Here is a 20,070-nt window from a genome sequence, read left to right on the forward strand (position 1 = left end):
GACTTGAAATTAGTGCTATTGAGGTTCATAATAATGTAGGAACAAAAAAAGAGCAAAAATATGTGATTTTAGCATATTTTAGGTTTTTTCCTAAAAAATCCAAAACCAAAACCAAAACACACGAGGGCGGTTTTGCCAAAACCAAAACCAAAACACAAAGCTAATCCAGATCCAAAGCCAAAACCAGTTCACAGGGGTCAGTGAGCATCTCTATTTGGGACAGTACTTGCAGAATGTAGACTGCAAATTCCGCTCTTAGTACAACTATTATTATTGTTATCGTTTATTATTATGTTTTATTTATAAAGCACCGATATGTTCCACAGCAGTGTACAATGAGGAGATAAAACAAACAACGGTTAAAGTACAGTCGCAGCTCACAAAAGTTCACAATCTATTAGGAAAATAATAAACGCAAAAATCATTCACATGAAAAAAATATTATTTATTGCTAAAAATGTAAAAAGCACAAATGAGCAGACATATCAAACACTTAAGTCATGGCCATGGTTTCAAAACAGCCAGCAACTTGTCAAATAAAATAAAGAAGTCAAATGACTTCTTTATAGTATTATTTTTTGAATAGTGCACAGCTTCAAGCTGAGCAACAATATGTACCTCTCATCTGCCAATTTTAGGATACCAGCAGTGTCATCATTTGTCATATTGAAACATTATCATGTGTCGGAATGCAGTATGTGATGGGAGAAGAGGGCGGTTTGACGTGTGATGAGTAATAAGACATGAGTAATTAGTTATGAGGAGTGAGTGACAAGAGCTGAGTAATTAGGGACCACCCGTGAGGAATTCTCAAGACGTCAGAGCGATGGTTGATGTGTTAAACAAGGATCACTTCTAACCTCATTCACAGCCTAACAGACTATATATCAATTTATTTTCAATTTTGAGTGGTTCACATATTTCATTTGCACACAACTCTTTCACCCTGTAGAGTGGCTTTGAATAGATTTTCTCTCTAAAGCTAGGTACACACTACAGGGTTTTCATCCAATAAATCGGCCCAACCAGCCGACATACGACCGCTCGTTCGAAAGTCGGGTCAGTGTGTACAGTGACATGATGGTCGAAAGTCTGCCCAAATGGACGATTGTCGCCTCATTTGGTTGGTCGTACCGTTAAATATTTTCGTTCCAATCTCGTTTCCGTTGTGTAGTGTGTATAAGCTTCCGACCGATGTGTTCGAAATTGCAATCATTGCTCACGACAACATGGCTGTAAAAAGTCGCTAAAGCGACGTCCGCTCTTCCCTTTATAGTCCTAAACAAGGCTAGTGTGTATGCAGTCCATGGACCGAGCGATCGGACCATCGATCGCATGTAACATCGATTGGCATAAAAAGTTGGTGGAAAATTCTGTAGTATGTACCCAGCTTTACTAATCTCAAAACAGATCACCAGTCCACCCACACTCCTAATAATTTAGAATATTGAGGTCTGTATGAAGCAGAGTATTGTACTACATCCCTCATTATTCTGTCCTTTTGGGAGTTCACCATGGTTTGTTTTCCATAGTTTGCAGATTGTGTCTCATCACTCATTACTGATTGGTCATTGCCCATCACTACTCCTTAGTCCATCAACATTTATCACACATTGCTCATAACAAATCACTTCTGATACTCTTCACACATCACACAGACAGGTATTTGAGTAGTTTCAGTGTTAACAGCATCCATAATTTTGCATCCCCAAGAAACTCGCTGGTGGTCCAAAGTTATGATAAGTATTTGCTATGCCTTATAAATATCGCTTCTCTCAATAGAAGAATTCATCTGTTATATTTGTAAAAAGATGACAAATTAATCAATAAAGATGGCCGGAAACGGAATTTATTATATCGCCTTTACTTCTCCATTTTTACCAATTTCTCACTTGACACTTGCTCTGAATCTGTGACCAATGACCTTGGCCATTACGAAGAGCTAGAGATGTCTCTAAATGGTTAAGACCATTCACACTCCATTCACACTCCTACCCTCTCCCTGCGCTCAGCCAATGATCGCCGCCTCTCCTCCACTCTTATCACCTCTTCCCACTCCAGAATCCAAGACTTTTCCCATGCAACCCCCCTTCTCTGAAATGACCTCCCTCGTTCCACCCGTCTCTCTCCTACTTTGTGCTCCTTCAAACGTGCACTGAAAACTCACCTCTTCCACAAAGCCTACCAACCATCCACTTAACCACCTCACCTCCTCCACTCGCTCTCCCTTCTCTCCCCCTTGCCTTTTCTGGCTCCCCTTGTGCCTGTTCTGTCTACCCTCCCTTAGGATGTAAGCTCACATGAGCAGGGCCCCCTGCCCTCCTGTCTCCTCATCTGTTCTTCTGCTCTGTGCTTATTGCATCATCCTGCCTGGAGTTTCTGAAGTATTGGTATTTTTGTTTATTGTTCTGTATGGTTTCACCCTGTATAGTCTACTGTTTGTACTGTGTACGGTGCTGCGGAAATCTTGTGGCGCCTAACAAATAAATGATAATGATAATAAGACAGTTTGCCAAGGAAGTCAAAATTTCCCATTGTAAGAAAACTTGTTGTATGATATAACAAGTACACGCTGAATAGAGACATTAGGGATCTGTGGGCACCAAATTGAGAAACATTGGTCAGCTATTCAATTTTTTGTCCCTACGGCATCGTTTGAGGCCGGTTTTCCGGCTAAGGAAAGATACACAGGGAAAAAAGAAAATAGCTGACACTCATCGGTTTGCAGAGAAATACAAAGTTGATTTATTGACATCTGACAAAGTAACACACTTTATGGACCTTTACTAAATCCATTGTACCAGTCATTAGTGCCATTACTAAGCTAGGTATAGAAATACGCAGGTACTTTCTGCAATGTCAACTGGTGTATTTTTTACATCACACTGACTGGTGCAAAACACATATTTTCTCTGTACTTGTCATCTACACAGACAGCTCAGTGCGATCTTAGCTGGTATATTTTTTAACTACACATTATCTGGCAAATAATAGTGTTTTTGCTCTACTAATCACTAATCTGTCTGCCCACCCCTCTAATTAAAGCCCTTTTCACTCTAACCCCACACTTTCCATTTTATTTATATTGCTAGTTACTTTTATAGACAATGGACTCGCAAGAGAAAATAAAAGCAGCCAAAAATAAAGTGACAAACTTCCCTGAAGCCAAAGTGGTGCTTTTGCAGATATAGAATAAACACATATTATTAGGAATTGGCAGGTCCATGTTGGCTGGTCAAACAATAATGAGAATTCTGAAACTTTATCATCCTCTTTACCAAACTGTGACCTAGAGTATTCTTTATGTACTAGTAACACACATGTAGACTTTGAGGACAGTATGTTAATGTCCTAGCTGCTGAAATACATCACGGTGGCTAAGTGATTAGCCCTTCTGCTCACAGCACTGGGATCATGAGTTCAATTCCCGACCATGGCCTTATCTGTGTGGAGTTTGTATGTTCTCCCCGTGTTTGCGTGGGTTTCCTCCGGGTGCTTCAGTTTTCTCCCACGCTCCATGACCATAGCGATGTGAGGCAGAAGTGCTAACCACTTATCCACCGTGCTACCCAATCAGGGCTGCGCTGGCTTCCTCGGCATCCCCAGCATACTCCAAAACCCTTATAACCTTGGGCATGCACCAAAACCCCTTTACCCAACGCATGTGCTGAAATCCCATTACACTGCCATTGTTTCACTACCCACTGTATTTAGACCAGGGACTAGGAATAGAAGCCAACTAAGTAAATTTGGGATATTCATAAACACATTGATCTCTCTCTAAACCTCCCAGTTCTCCAGAAGCTGAGAGATAGTCCCAAGTCCCATGCAGTCAGGACTTTGTCAGATATGCCTCCCTTCACTCTTATATGCAATGCAGAGCAACGGAAGAGTCACAACCAGGCAGTGTTATGTGTGGCATTGCTGTGGAATTTGTTTGGGGGGTTTAGAGGGAAGTCTAGAGCTTTAGAAGCCAGTACGATATAAGTTGAGTGTTTAGGGCCTGTGGTGTTTTTGGTGCCATAAGGGTTTTTGTTTTGGCTCTATGGGAGTTTATGTTTCTTGCCTGAAGGAACTGTCTTGTTGGCTTGAACCTCATTAGTTATCAAGGGCCAAAATGGATGAAGATTATTCCTATTTATTTTCCTAACCTGACAGATTACAATTTGAAGAATAGTTCTTTGTGGAGTATAAAGTCCTTAAAAAAGGGGATGAGCGAATTAATGAGCAATAGCTTAATGATCAATTTTTTTGTTCAAAACTCATCTGTGTATGTGTCACATTTTTAGATGCATATTAAATTGATCCTAAGGCTGATCCTTAGTTAGTGACAGTAAGTACTGTCCTAGGCTGATGTGCAGAGCTTGGGGGGTGTAAACTCTATAATCAGTTTAAATCAGTGAGACGCCCATTTTCAGTAATCCAGTTCTATGATTTTCATCACATAATTCAGTTATTAGTATTACTGTATAAAATTGGTGATCCGGCAGGTGAATCGGTGTTTCCGGCAGTAAAGGTCATCAGTAAAGGTCACCATGTTTTCTCCAATCCCCGCCAGAGCCATCTTTTATTCTCCCTGGGGTGTTTGATGTGAATTTTTTAGTTAAGTTCATAGTTTATAAAACATGTTTTATTAGTTAATTCTCAGCTAATTTGGTTATGTTTGTTTAGTTTAGTTTAGTGTAATTTATTTATAATTGACGCTGCATTGTCCTGCATCCTAATCGATTAATATGTTTAGCTACTGCTGGGCATCAGTTGACAGTAAAGTTACATCCTCTTCCTCCAAGTGACCGTAGACATCATAGGGTTCCAAAGCTTCATGAGCCCCTTCTTCAAAGTGCTTTCAATTGACTTACATTTAAATCAATTTGGAATATATTATAATGTGCTATAACCTGACACTTTTGTTTTACATTACACAAAGTCATGACTAAATAAAGGATCCTCTGTCTTATTATTTAACTGTTATAAGAAATCTGATGTTCCTTTGTCAATAGAACTGTTGACATTATCTGGCCGGTCCAAGATTTGATGACTTTCAGTATACTGTATACACAAATGTGCCACATTGCCTTAAAGGCAGCCTGTTGCTATTTTTTTTCTCCAATTCTTCTTGTTAAAGGTGCTGCTCCTGCTTCTAATATATCACTGTCACTCTATCAATATATATTGTGGATACACGATCACAATAGATGTCTTGTAAACCAAGTAAACAGGCAACATTCAGTTGCATTTAAAATGAAGTGTACTGTAAAATTTGGAAGCACCTCTACTTTGCGGGGGGGGGGGGGGGACTATTAATATGAAAGGTTTAGAACACAGAGAGTTTTCATGTCATATAAGTATAAGTTATAATGCTATATTTTCATATGCATCACAGCAGATGTATCAAAGTGCGATTTTTCCAAAACCCCAATTTAAAATTTCTGTGTGATTTGTCAAAGTGCATCAAGCGCATTGAAAGCCCACAAGGCCAGTTTTGTGACCCGGGATTCATAGAAACAGTGCAATGTATCAAGAGGTGACTTGCAAAACATTATTGGCGAAATTGGTCAATCGCGCACGTTCTAAGCATGATGCCTAGGAAAATTTGCCAGATTTACAGTTGATGACTAAATATATAGGCACAAAAATAAGTTTAGACACAAATCTTATAATATGTACAACTTTATAGTGGTAATATTATTATTATTATTATTATTATTATTATGATTATTATTATATTATTACTTTTATTATTATTATTATTATTATTATGTTTTATGTTTATAGAACCAACATATTACACAGCTCTGTATGTTAAGGGGATCATAATACAAATTATGTACAATGACAAGAAACGGAAGGTAAAGATGACCTTGCACACATGAGCTTACAATCTAAGTGGTGTGTTAAACAACAGCTGGAGAAAGCAGCAAAATAACACTTGTAGTTGCTTGTTGGAATAGTTTGTGCGGTAAAGCAATAATAAGGCATTTTTGTGTGGCAACCAGTGATGTGGTATTCTGGAAAGAATTGAGATAATGGGAGGTGGAGCCAATAAAGGTAAATTAGTCATTGTAGATATTTTGAGACTGTTGGCTCCTGGAACACAGGACTGTCCTTCCCTATTTACATTAACCAAACCTCCTTCCGGCACTGGTTCTGAAGAACTATTTTGCTGTTGTGCTGCATGGGCACTCTGGTTTTTATCCTCCAGTTTGGAGTAGTTGTGTGCCCTGTATATTTGAGTGACATCATGCTGTCTGCTCTACAAAGAGCTCGGACACTTGCTCTCCATGGTGGCAGAAGTTGCAGCAGCAGCTGCAAGGAGTCCACGGTGATTACCAAAAACCATTGTGGATGCACTCAGGGCACAAATGTTATAGTCCTTGTCATTAACATGTAAACTTGCACCATGCCCATGGGACGCACAAATAATATGCCTCCCTAAGGTGTTACTTAGAAATATATGCAAGTTAAAGTAGCAGGGGCGCGCACAGGGGGAGTTTCTGGTTCTCCAGAAACCCCTCCCCTCCGCGAACGAACAAGCACTGTACTATAATACAGCACTGCAGCGGATGCTTCTTTGACAGCGCCACGGCTGCTGTACAGTACAGCATCGCCAAAATGGAGCTGCTGCGCATGCGCAGCCGCATGTGCAGCAGCTCTCTCTATATATATGTTGTTTGGGGCAAATGCTTAAAAATCCAGTATTTGCCCCTGAGTAGGATGCATCACAAAGGGTTAAATAAGGCCCGAACAGTTTCTGCATGAAGTTTGGTGTGCACACCAGTGGTCTTTTAAAACCACCACACATTGGATGCAATTTTATTCAAACCGTAGTCTAATAAAGACTGCGGTTTGTATTCGAAAACCGTCTCTGTTTGATGGTGGTTGTAAAATCGCATAAAAAATGCGCGTTGATATGTCCCCCAACATGCATTCTCTTTGTGGACAATAGGCACTCATATTACTGACTACTTTTAATTGCAATTACTGTACAGTGTTTTACACTCCAATCAATTAATCTGTTATTAAACGAAAAAGAGGATAATATGGACACTTTGATGTCACCCTTGCTTTAAGTTACTCTTAAAATTTGGCACCACGCTAACCATTGCTTAATTCAGTAAAAAAAACATTGCATTTACAATCATAAGTTCAATATAGTATTATTTTTTAGCATTATTAACATGTATTTATATAGCACCAGCATATTCCGCAGTGATTCACAATTGGGAGCAACGCAGTAATAAATCCAGACTGGGTATTACAGACAGACAGGGGGTTAAGAGGATTGTGCTCAGAAGCTTACAATCTATAGGACAATAGGGGGTTGATATATGAGGTTACATATTGCATATTGGTCCAGGCAGAATGCAATGGTAGAAAGTGCTTAGTGGGCTATATGATCCAGACAGACAGCAATGTTGGGCAGAAAGTTGACTGAGTATAGAAAGAACATGTGCAAGTCTTATGTGAACTGTGTAAAGGGAGGTATTAGGGTACCCTAGGGAGGGTAAGACAGCGGTTGAGGAATTTGAAAGGCTAGCCCAGTGTTGGCTAACCTGTCACACTCCAGCTGTTTTGAAACCACAAGTCCCAGCATACACTTCCAGCAATAAGCTGCTGTATATTGGCAAAGCATGCTGGGACTTGTAGTTTCACAACACCTGGAGTGTCACAGGTTAGCCAACACTGGGCTAGCCTGGGGAGATGGGTTTTCAGAGATGGCTTGGTAGAAAGTCAGTAACGCAGGCCAACACAGATGGTGAGAGATGGAGAGAGGATAGGTGGGTATCATCCGCATAGGGATGACACTGAAACTAAAAAGAGCTTATTAGTTTTCCAAGAGAAGTGGTACAGATAGAGAGGTGCAGACGACCTTGATTTATCCCTTTCTCATTCTCAAGGTGTGAAAGACTGATTACAGTTGAAACGCGTTGGTGAAGTGGACAACAGACGGACTGGGAACCCTCTCTCGTGATCTTACATCATTGTCAGAAAATGCTGTGGTTAGGAGCTCCAGAACATCGTTAACTATCCATGCGCTTTTCTTTCAATTATCCGGTACGGGTAACCACACCCCCTGTTGTATTTGTATTAAATTTTAAAACGTAGTACACTAGATGTCTTTATTTTTCTTTTAATGTGCTGTCCGAGACATGTGGGAGATTGCTGAAGTACTCTAATTGTTACCATATGTGAAAAGCGGGCGGACAAGATCAGGTCTCCTCGTTTCAAGTACCTGCTACGGGAACACGGGCTTATACTAATTGTAAGTCTATTTCTAATAGCGGGGATTGAATATCCTGAAGTTGTGAAGTTTTTACGTTTTATATGGCAATCAACATTATCTAAAAAGAAGATATTGGTTCATTATTGTATGTTAGAGTGGGAACGGATAGCGCAAAAAGTTTCCTTCTCTCCATTTTCTGTTACAACTGTACAAGTTACCATTGCATTTTCCAGGAGAACCTTGCAAACAATTAGAGTGTCAAACTGTTTATTTTAATAAATATTTAAAAGAAAGTAAGGAATCCATAAGTTGACCTACATACATGTGGGTCTGGCTGTCACAAATCTACCGGTAAAGTAATTAGATTATTATTTATTGTCTGTTTTGACCACAAAACCTGTTGACATGACCTTGGACTGTGTAACTCTAAAGCTTTGTAATTGCGTGTGAGAATAGTACTGTAATACGACAAGCAAGTCGAATACAGTAACATAGACTATTTATTTTGTCTGGCAATATGAGCTAATCCTTAAAAAAAGGAAGTTATCCTGCTGTAAGACTACCAGTGATTCCACCGCAGGTCTTTGGTAAAGATGAGTCAAATTGCAGCAAAATGTGACACAAATTAAGTGTTGCATGGAACAGACCATTTCACAGAGACGCAAAGTTCCAGCAATACAGTCTTTAAGTTCCACTTTTGTTTGGCCATTGCAAAAGTAAAGTGCCATGAAATAAAGGTAAATAATCAGATGCTTAACCAGCCCAGCGTGAGACAGCCTAGACTGGTTTCCATTATAACAGGGATACCACGCTAAAAATTTTTTTTTTTTACCCTAATGAGCAGGGGTCTTAGGAACAATTGCCCATTATAATAGGACCAGTTGAGTGGCAAAGTTGCCACTCCAGTGCTGCCAACTTTTTTTATTTGCCCCACAGCTTAGGGGAATCAGGAAGAGCTGGTAGCCTCTCAGAGGAAGTGGCACACTGTTTTTGTGTTCCCCCTTATAGATGTACCAGTCCTGTGCTCACCAGCCTGGGGATGGATACCATTATATAGGAGGATCCCACACTCATGATATCCCTGTTAGAGTGGAAACTAGCCCAGGCTGTCTGTCATTGCAGCTGGTAGAGAACTGAAGGATGGGGGCATGTTGCATTGACTGTGTATCATAGGCAAACCAAGGGGGGGGTTCCTAGTGCCTGGAAACACCACTCCAAGCCTGGGGCACTATATAATTGAGGTGGCTGGACCCTGCCCCTGCTTCACATGGCTCTGCTTGAAAAGGGAGAGCACCTAAGAGTAGTGCATGCAGCATTGCCCATGTATATTGTGGGGATAGGAAGATTTGGAGAGCAGCCAAGTACTTTCTAAAATTATAACCACGCCCCCATGCATGCTGGTCACGTGGTGTGGAAACCCCCTCCCCCTCTACAAATCCTGCGTTTGCCTCTTCGTATGTTAAGTGTTCTGTTTCATTTGACATATAGGACCCAATCTCCGCCAACATTAGGCTGCTGGAGGATACTGGGAAGGATAAGTTCCTCACTGATAAGTGATGTTATCATTGATGGATGAGCTTAACCGAGTGGCTGAGTTTTTCATTTCAATGGACAGCCATCCGTGGAGGATGATGTCCATGAAGTGATCGTGAGTGAGTTTATAGAAAGGGAATATAGTGACATAAACTTCAAGGAGACAAGTATTGTCCCTGATGAAAGCTTCACCCACAGAAGTACAACCAAGGGGGCCTATTTCAGAAAGGGAGGAAACCTGTTTTTGCCAGGTTTAGGGCATTTCTCTATCTAATAAATCCCTGGGCCAATGAAAACGCTGTCTTATATGCTCCCGCACTAGCTCGGTGCAGTGGTAAGTTCAGGCTTATCGCTACCAGCCCATAGCCGGATTAAGGGGGGGGCACAGGGGGCACGTGCCCCGGGCCCCCCTCTCTCCAAGGGTCCCCCGCCGCTGCATGAACTTTCCTGCTGTCAGTTTATAACTGACAGCAACCGCTCCGGGCCCCCTCTCTCCGCGGCTTCCCCCCCTGTATGACCTAGCCTACTCCTGCTGTCTGACAGCTCTGCCCATAATTTTTTTTGTTACTTTCGCGGCGGCGGCGGGGGGGGGTTTGCTGACGGTTCTGGGCTATTCCTCTTTGTTGGTGGGGGAGCAAAAAAAAAAAACTAGAGATTTACTCACCTAATCGCGGCCGCGCAGGCGTCCCTCCTCCTTCCTCTCTGCTCTGTTAATGCTGAATGACAGGCGTGACGTCATCAAGTCACGCCTGTCATTCAGTGAGGAGCAGCGCGGAGAGGAAGCAAGAAGACAGGAGACTGAAGAGAAGAGAAGAAAAGAAAAGCTAATAGAAAGGTAAGTGAAAAAAGGGAATTAAGCAGAAAGGCAAACTATGAGGAAAAAGGAGATGAGAAAGGCAGAGTAAGGAATAAGGGGGAGAGGCACAGTAAGGAATAAGGGGAGGAGAGAGGCACAGTAAGGAATAAGGGGAGGAGAGAGGCACAGTAAGGAATAAGGGGAGGAGAGAGGCACAGTAAGGAATAAGGGGAGGAGAGAGGCACAGTAAGGAATAAGGGGAGGAGAGAGGCAGAGTAAGGAATAAGGGGAGGAGAGAGGCAGAGTAAGAAATAAGGGGAGAGAGGCACAGTAAGGAATAAGGGGAGAGAGGCACAGTAAGGAATAAGGGGAGGAGAGAGGCAGAGTAAGGAATAAGGGGAGAGAGGCACAGTAAGGAATAAGGGGAGAGAGGCACAGTAAGGAATAAGGGGAGAGAGGCACAGTAAGGAATAAGGGGAGAGAGGCACAGTAAGGAATAGGGGGAGAGAGGCACAGTAAGGAATAAGGGGAGAGAGGCACAGTAAGGAATAAATGGAGAGAGGCACAGTAAGGAATAAGGGGAGGAGAGAGGCACAAAAAGGAAAAAGGGGGGGCATAGCATGAGAATAAAGGGGAGAGGCACAGATTGAGGAAAAATGGGGAGACAGGCACAGTATGAGGAAAAAGTGCGCGAGAGAGGCACAATAGTGGGGACTATTAATTTAAGATGGGGTGGTTTGGGGGTGAGTTTGGGGAGAATGAGGTCTCTATTAAATGTGCCTATGCATTATTTAATGGCAGTGACAGGTTCGGGAAATACGTATATTTTTGCAAATACTATTCATTTATTGCTGGACCTGTTTGTAGGGAGGGAAATAGGTTTATTTATTAAATATGAATACTATTATTTTAATGTTGGGGCTGGAGGAAGGCCTAATTATTATTTGTGGATGGTACAGATTTAACACCGGGGCAGGCTGTAATTTTCTAAATGTATCCATTTTTTTTCCAAATAGGTCCTCCAACATTCCAGGATCCAGGCAAGCCGCAACTAAAGAAACCTGCAGCACAGTTGATGAAAGTGAGAAGAACAGGTAGGAGAGAGCAGCAGAGTCTGTGAAATGTTGTGATTCTAGTGGGACAATCCTAATTTTTGGTGTCCGTTCAATGGTGTACACAACAATGCAGGTGCATCAACACACCCATTAGCAATTTTGAATAAATATTGAATAAAATTGTAGTACTATATATATATATATATATATATATATATATATATATATATATGTGTGTGTCAAAATTGGTGTTATGTTATCAATGTTTATTTTTTTTTGTTAATTTTAGTGTGCTGTATCATTGCTAGTTTTAGTGTGTGGTATAGTTGTATTTTTAATGTGTGGTGTCAATGCCCATTTTAATGTGGGGGTTTTGATGATTGTTTTAATGTGAAGTATTTTAGTTTGTGGAAGTAATGACTTTTCTTGTGCAGACAAGCTAGGCAAGACCTCTGGGAGAGCTGTAAATGTCGTACTGCGGGCTATAGGTGTCGTAATGCAGGATGTGTCAATGCTTACAGCCTTATACCCAATAAAGACACTATGCTCGTAATTTTAGATTTTAGGGGCCCCCCTATCTTAAGTGCCCCGGGCCCCCCAAAGCCTTAATCCAGCTCTGTACCAGCCAGTATTACCGGAGAGCTGAGAAACACTAGGCCTGCACTAGTTAGGGACTTTCCTCTGTTATCTCATATAGCAACTCATTGCTATTTATATTTAACAAGTTAACACGTGCATGATACTCATGCATTCTAGTCAAATCAAGCTACTTAAGGTGTTAAAAAGGTTCTTGTCATGCATTTGGGCCTAGCCCAGGCCTCCTCAGGGGAAGAGCGTTACTTCCCGACGCAAGCGCCCTTTTTTAACGTGGTTTTGTCCACATGTCACCACCTCATCATTTTTCTCCATCACCCCATCCTTTATCTTCATCGCCACATCCTTCATCAAGCTACTTAAGGTGTTAAAAACTCCCCACTGTCACCCCCGGCAACCACCAACCACTCCCAACTGTCACTTCTCCTTCAAGAAATATATAGGTCAGTGTATAACTCTGCCTAGCAGGTGGCGCTGCAGCTTGGTTTTTTTTTTTTTCACACACGCCACTAGGCATTTATATAGTAGATAAGATGGGGTGCTCTTCCAACTTTATAGGGACATATTTATCACAAGACTAAAAGGTGACAAAAGAAGGCACCCGGTGCAATAAATTTTATTAAAACCACTTTTAATAATAATTTTCAAAAGTTATATGTTTAAGTCTTTACATTCTCCAGGCCTATAACGGTGAAATATTTAAAATAAAGATAAGAGAAGTGACAACAGATAGAGAGATAAAGTGCTCCATTAAAAATTTAAGCCAGACCTTCAAGTGGGGCCGAAATATAATGTCTAAAACATAAAAGTCTATATTTATTGTATGATAATCATATTTTATATCTGTTATATTACATATACATTATATATGTATATCTTTATCAATAAAGTCATATGATTAGTGCATTTTTTTAGACTTGTGTCTTCATTCACTTCACCTTTTTATATGGTTTATATGAACTTTAAATTTGTGTCTCCATTCATTTCCTTTTATCTTCAAAAAGATCAGCCTTCATCCACAGTCATCAATGCACGTAATTTGCATACACACAATTAGGGTTCAAAGAGAAAACCTTTTTTTAATTTATAGGAACAAAACTTTGTTTCTGAGAAGTGAGAAACATCAAATAATGTGCTACTTCAACAACTTCTGAGAAGTGAGAATAGTGAGAAACATAAGTAACACTTATCACACACATTCACACGCATTTACACGAATATACACATTTGTAATCACATTAATTGTAGTTGCAACACGTAGTTATTAATGCTGAAATGTAGCAGATGTATGTTCAAATATTATAATGTTATAATGTTATATATATGTTAGTGAGATCTATGGTTCAGGTTACAGAAAAACACATCATGTCTGGTATCATTCTAATCCCCTATTTATCTGCAGTTGTCCGGTTCAATCACCGAAGGGATTGCATTTAGCGTGCTCTAGTTATCGATGATAGGGAATAAATTATTAGAATGATATTGCCTGTGTAATGTAAATAGACTAGTTTAAACTGGATTCTTGTTGGGAAAATCGGAATGCATCTCCAAGAAAGTGGTCCCCCACCTTTGGATATTTTCGTTTGACTGGCCTATGACCTGCATTACACTGGACCCTCCTGAAGCCTGGACCTATAGAAGCAAGCCACACCATCTGCATTGTTTTACTGTATTCACTGACTGTATATAAGCAGTATATAAGCTGTGTATGTATATATATATATATATATATATATATATATTTATAATTTTTATCATTTTTATAGTGAGGTTTTCTCATTAACCTTATAGAGCTATATTTATACCTCTTATATTATATGCGTAAAGTGCTTCAATATAATTCTTAACTGCAGCTGTCCAGACATACACTATGCTATTTATGATAATGAGTAGTTTTATCATATCACACTCTTTATTATTACTATCATTCTGTATGTGTCTATCATAGTGAATCACCTGTGTAATGGTTAGTAAATATTCTCAATATATTTTAATGATCTTATTGATGTTTGTCCCAAATACAGATTGTTCCATCCTTAAGTAGGAAGAATCATAGTAATGTAAATAAGGTGCAAATTGCATCGATTATTTCTTATAGTTAGGAGAGATTACATCATGCAGATTTTATCAAGTCCTCAAAATCCCACAATTCAACAGAGGCAGCAGTTCTTTATAGGAGTAAAATATAGTGTACCCCGCATTAATCTTTCCATAGCTATCAATAGAGACATTTTTTATTTCTACATATACGGCACAACTTTCATCAACTCATTGAACATATGGTAATAGTCTCATATACACAGCGGTTCCAGGGGAGCACGCAGGGGGGGTTTCTGGTTCTCCAGAAACCCCTCCCCTCCGCGAACGAATGGGCGCTAAACATTGCCCCTACCAGCAGCACTGTACTGTACAGCAGCCGCGGCGCTGTCAAAGAAGCGTCCGCGGCGGTGCTGCGTTGTACTACAATACAGCACTGCCGCGAGTGCTTCTTTGACAGCGCCGTGGCTGCTGTACAGTACAGCATCGCGGGCGCATGCGCAGCAGCTCTCTCTCTCTATATTTTTTTTCAGGGGGGGAGGAAACCCCCCCTTGAAAATCCTGCGTTTGCCCCTGGGTTCTACTCTTGTATGGAAGATAACTGTTCATCTATATGATAAGATGTTACCTAGAATCATCATTTGAGCATCACTTATATGGATGGTATTTACATTCAACTACACAACTAACTTCTGTTTTGTAGATTATCACAGATGCGGCTTTCAATTTTACAAGGCAGACCGCACTCTCTCTAAATATATAACGTACATTTGGCAAGGGCTGAATAATGATTCAGGACACATTAGACTATTACGCTCATAGCGCCCCCACGTCTTTCACTAATGCGCGTTAGGTAAAAATTAACTCATCCTCTGCAATCTTTGTCACTCATTTTATTGTCATCAAAACCAGAACTGTATAACAGGATAGTGGCATGAACGAGCGCTACTGAGGGTGAAGATGTCCTTGTCTCTCCTACTTGATTATCCTCAGCGCTCATTGTCTTCAGTCTTTACCATGGGAATATGTCAAGATTAAAACCTTACTGCATTTTTCTTTCATGTTTTCTTTTCACTCTGGAGAAGAACAATTCTCTTTTACTTTAAAATTAATTTAAATTTAGACCTCTTCCTTTCACAATTTTGCACCCCAAAAAATGTTGCGCCCCACCCGAAATGTTTCATGCACTAGGAGGCAGCCTAGCCAGCCAATTGGATAATCAGGCTCTAATATTTTGTGTCTGTCTCTCAATACACTCACTAGACTCTCTCTACAAGTAGAATAGATTCAGTTCTTATCCTGTCCAAATGCTAATATAAAAGTTGTTTTAGTGGAACAAACATTCTAAATATACAAGCGATAGGCGGCAAACAGCCGTCATACCCAACGTACATTTCGCCAAGAAGGCTTGGTCAAAGGGGTAACCTGATTGTAGGTAATGATACCTTTTTATAGTACTTTCAGCCAGTTATCATCTCTGAATTTAATTGACATCTTAAAGAGCGTATCAAGCGTCTTTAGTATTATCATTATCATATTCTATATTACTGATCCTTGTTGCTATATTTATGTTAGTCATTGCTATTATGATAGTCATGATGTCCTAAACTGGTTATTTATCCACTTTATTAGTTATGTTCCCTAGAAATAACTATAGTCTGTTACCTATATTTATCTGTATTAATAATTATCATTTTAATTTTATTAGCGTAGTTTTACATCACCATTAAATGATAACTAGACCCCTTAGTATTTTTGAATGATGTTACAAATTTTCCACTGTAAAATATATAGTCCTAGGGGTAAATGTGTCAAGCTGCGGGTTTGAAAAAGTGGAGGTGTTGCCCATAGCAACCAATCAGATTCTAGTTATCATTTATTTAGTGCATTCTATAAAGTGATAGCTACAATCTGATTGGTTGCTATAGGCAACATCTCCACTTTTCAAACCCACCTGAAACTTGCAGCTTGATACATTTACCCTCTAGTGTTAAATCAGTTGTGATCTATAGCAGGACAACAGTCTGATTTGGTTTCCACTAGAACAAGGAGACCACGGGCAAGGGAAGCCCCTACTATTATAAAAAACAGAGCCAGCCATTGGGTGCAGGACTGGTGCGTCTTTGGTGGAAGGAAGTACAGAAAAAGATCTACACCCTCCGTACAGAGTCTTCCTGCCAATACTTGCAGCTCTAGATAAGAACCTATGTATTCTTTTTATAAATCTGGGCCGGCATTGAGGTCAAGAAGATGCAGTATATTAGGACAATTAGCACGAGCATGGATAGCTATACTTTTGTTTTGACTTTTATTCTTAATTATGCCAGCCACCCAAAAAATTATTAATTATTTAATACTTCCAGCTGAGAAAACAGTCTTGGCGTGGTCTGTATGTCTCATATCACCACAAACCCTAAGGTTATATGTATAAAAGTATTTGCAAATGTATGGTTTTCAATAGCACATTTTGTGTCCACTAAAGTTTTGTTTTGTCACTCTGACAGCTTTATACTCAATATTCAATAAAATAGACTAGTAGTGTAATAAAAACAGGAATCAAGAAAGCAAATTGGACGACTGAGATTATGTGCAGTGGGTTCTAGATATAGCACTTGTATATGATGCTGCCTCTTGACCATCACAATGTATTTAATTTGATGTGTAGATTTAAAAGGATTAACTAAGATTAGACACATCTGAAAATAGAATATGAAAGTTAAAGCAGGTATGAGTCACAACATCACACATGATTAGATTGGAACAATGAAAACGGAGATATGTTTAAGCAACTCCAGTGGCTCAGTATGTAAAGGAGCCCCATAATTTCTGGAGCACATAATTCTGGATATGCTATATACCTGACATCCTCTATGGTGTTTATTAAAACGTACCTTAACTTTTTTTCTTATTTTGATTGATGTGCCTTTTATAGTCAGCTACATCCGCTGCAGTCTTTTACAGCCAATCACAGCTTTTGATTGTAGATTGTATCAATTACCTTGCAATTTCCCCACACACAATACAATGATTATTTTATTAGATCAAACATAAAATAACATGCAACAATTTTCAGGTTTACCAGCACAAGCACACTGTTGTTGAGAAGTGTACAATTACAGCACACATACACACACAATTAAATTGAAATTCATGATAATACACACACACATACACACACGAAGGTTGTCCAGAACATTCTGCTACACACACACAAACACAGACACAGACAGACACAGACCCCTCCACAAACAGCCAGTGTTTTTAATTATGCTTCACCAATAACAAAATGTGGTATGACGACACCAACCAAGAATAAAACTTAAGAGGTGGCTCATTCACCAAATCATTTTAAGGTGATTTTGCTTGCTGTTTCCTAACCACTACACGTGCATTTTTCATGTACATTAAATGACCCCCTTAACTAATAAAAGATCACAGGAGACGAAATTCTGTTTCTTCTATTTATTTTGCTAACTTATCTTAATGATCTATGTTATCCTAACTTATCAGCTTATCCAATTTTTCTATGGGCAGGTCCACTAGTAGCCATGGAGGTCACGTCTGCGTCTGTAACCTGCAGCAATGAAAAATAATAGTTTATTAGATTGCATCTATATTGTCTATAGCCCCATGTAAATCTTGTGCATCATTGGTCAAGACTATAGTGTACACAAAGTAGCTGGAACATTATATTTACCTCTCATTGTGCCTGTGCAATTTTCTTGTGGGCGCCCAGTACCCTCTTCTCCTGGCTGACGGCAATTGAGGTGTTGACCCCCAATCCCCTCTGTTTCCGGCTGAAGGCAATTCTTTTTGTGCTCCCCGTCCCCTCTGCTCCTGGCTGAAGGCAAAAGAGTATTGAGCTCCTCGTCCCCTCTGCTCCTGGCTGAAGGCAAATTTTTTTATGCATTCCCCGTCCCCTCTGCTTCTGGCTGAAGGCAAATTTTTTTGTGCATTCCCCGTCCCCTCTGCTCCTGGCTGAAGGCAAATTTTTTTGTGCATTCCCCGTCCCCTCTGCTCCTGGCTGAAGGCAAATTTTTTTTGTGCATTCCCCGTCCCCTCTGCTCCTGGCTGAAGGCAAATTTTTTTGTGCATTCCCCGTCCCCTCTGCTCCTGGCTGAAGGCAATTCACTCCCCCCCTCTGCCCCTGGCTGAAGGCAAATGACTTGTGGGCTCCCAGTCCCTTTTTTATATCCTGAGACTACTGTGTCATGTGATTGACAGGTTTATGAAGTCATATGGGCTGGGTTTGGGTGTGGTCTGGTTAAATGGGTGTGGTCTTTTTAACTTTTCATTTGGGCGTGCCCAATTTAGTCATAGGGGTGGGGTCACTTCAAATGTCAAATAGGTGTGGTCCCTTTATTGTGTTATATGAGTACTTAGATTATATTTTATAAATATTAGTTGAGAGTAAAATAACAGGCTACTAATACCAGTTGAAATTAAAATGCATAAATTATATTAAGGTTTTATCTGGCATGTTTTCAGTGTCTGTGAAAACTGTAAAGGTTATATCATTTATCTTCACCCTTTAGTTTACTCAGAAATACCCTTTACTGTTGGCGTTATATAAAGTATAATACAATAATTACATTTGCTCTATGTGTATGAAATCTGGTAAAATATTGAGTTGTTCTTATTATTATCATCATTGTTTATGTTTATAGTACCACCATATTACACAGCAGTGTACAGAGAATATTCATCATTCACATCAGTTCCTGCCCCATTGAAGTTTACATTGTAGTCAGCAGCCAATTAACCTATCATTATGTTTTTGTATTAAGGAAGGAAACCCACACACACAAAGGGAGAATGTACAAAGTCTACACAGCATTAAACTCATGACCCCAGCAGCAATGCTGACCATTGAGTGGGATGAGAAGCAGTTAAACTAGAGCTCATATCTACTGGTGTCAATTTGTGCATTGTACTAGAATTTCTAATTCTAGTGGAACACATGGTAAAGGGTTGAACCTAGAAACCACCATTACTCTCATCTGTTAGCATACAGCATTGTTTCGTTTTTCCAAAAGCTTCCTGCACCATTCAATTGCTTTAACCACAAATTAATGCATTGAGGAAGCCTAATCATCCTGCAACAAAGCTGCACCAACATACATCTCCTCTCTTGTCACAAAATGTCTCCCAAATAGGCAACTCCGCTCTGCACAAGATCTGCGTCTCTCATCCACACTCATTACATCCTCCCACTCCCGATTACAGGACTTTTTCCGGGCTGCACCCACTCTATGGAATTCTCTCCCTCGCACAATAAGACTCTCCTCTAGTCTACAAGCTTTCAAGCATTCTCTGAAAACCCACCTCTTCAGACAAGCTTATAATATTCCTCAACCACCCTCTTAACCTCACTACATTACCCTATTACCACCTGTTATACAACTACCCCTTGTACCAACATTGTTGTGTGACAGGATCATCTAGCTTATGAGTCACTTTTGCAGTCTGGCTGGGCCGACTGCAAATGTAGACTTAACCTCATGTGTCAAACTCCCATTGTCCAATAGATTGTAAGCTTTCGAGCAGGGCCTTCTCACCTCTTTGTCTGTTTTACCCAGTTTGTTTATTAGTTTACTATGTTTGTCCTCAATTGTAACTACGGAATATGTTGGCGCTATATAAATAAATTATGATGATGATGATGAACCTTCTCAACGAGAGTAAAACAGCAATTACAACTGCAGATCAAATGCGTTAGTTTGACATTGTTTTATTGGCATTTTTTTAAGGCAAATCAAACGCCAGTGGGTATAGGACCTTAAAAGCATCAACCCAGCAAACGCTTGACCAAACTCCAGTTTGACTAGAAT

At 40.0% G+C, this 20,070-nt stretch overlaps 1 protein-coding gene and 1 long non-coding RNA gene across 3 annotated transcripts in view; both read right to left on the minus strand.

Annotated features, from left to right (window-relative positions):
* SYT5 (synaptotagmin 5) overlaps positions 1–20,070 on the minus strand; it is a 211,694-nt gene that overhangs the window by 89,087 nt on the left and 102,537 nt on the right. The gene's annotated exons all lie outside the window — the stretch shown is intronic.
* Positions 17,687–18,382, minus strand: LOC142107010 (uncharacterized). The gene is made up of 2 exons (XR_012679844.1): positions 17,937–18,382; positions 17,687–17,813 (listed from the first exon to the last, which is right to left on the minus strand). It is a non-coding gene; the product is annotated as an uncharacterized LOC142107010 (long non-coding RNA).

Source organism: Mixophyes fleayi, chromosome 11 (assembly GCF_038048845.1).
Source record: "Mixophyes fleayi isolate aMixFle1 chromosome 11, aMixFle1.hap1, whole genome shotgun sequence".
Classification (NCBI taxonomy): Eukaryota; Metazoa; Chordata; class Amphibia; order Anura; family Limnodynastidae; genus Mixophyes; species Mixophyes fleayi.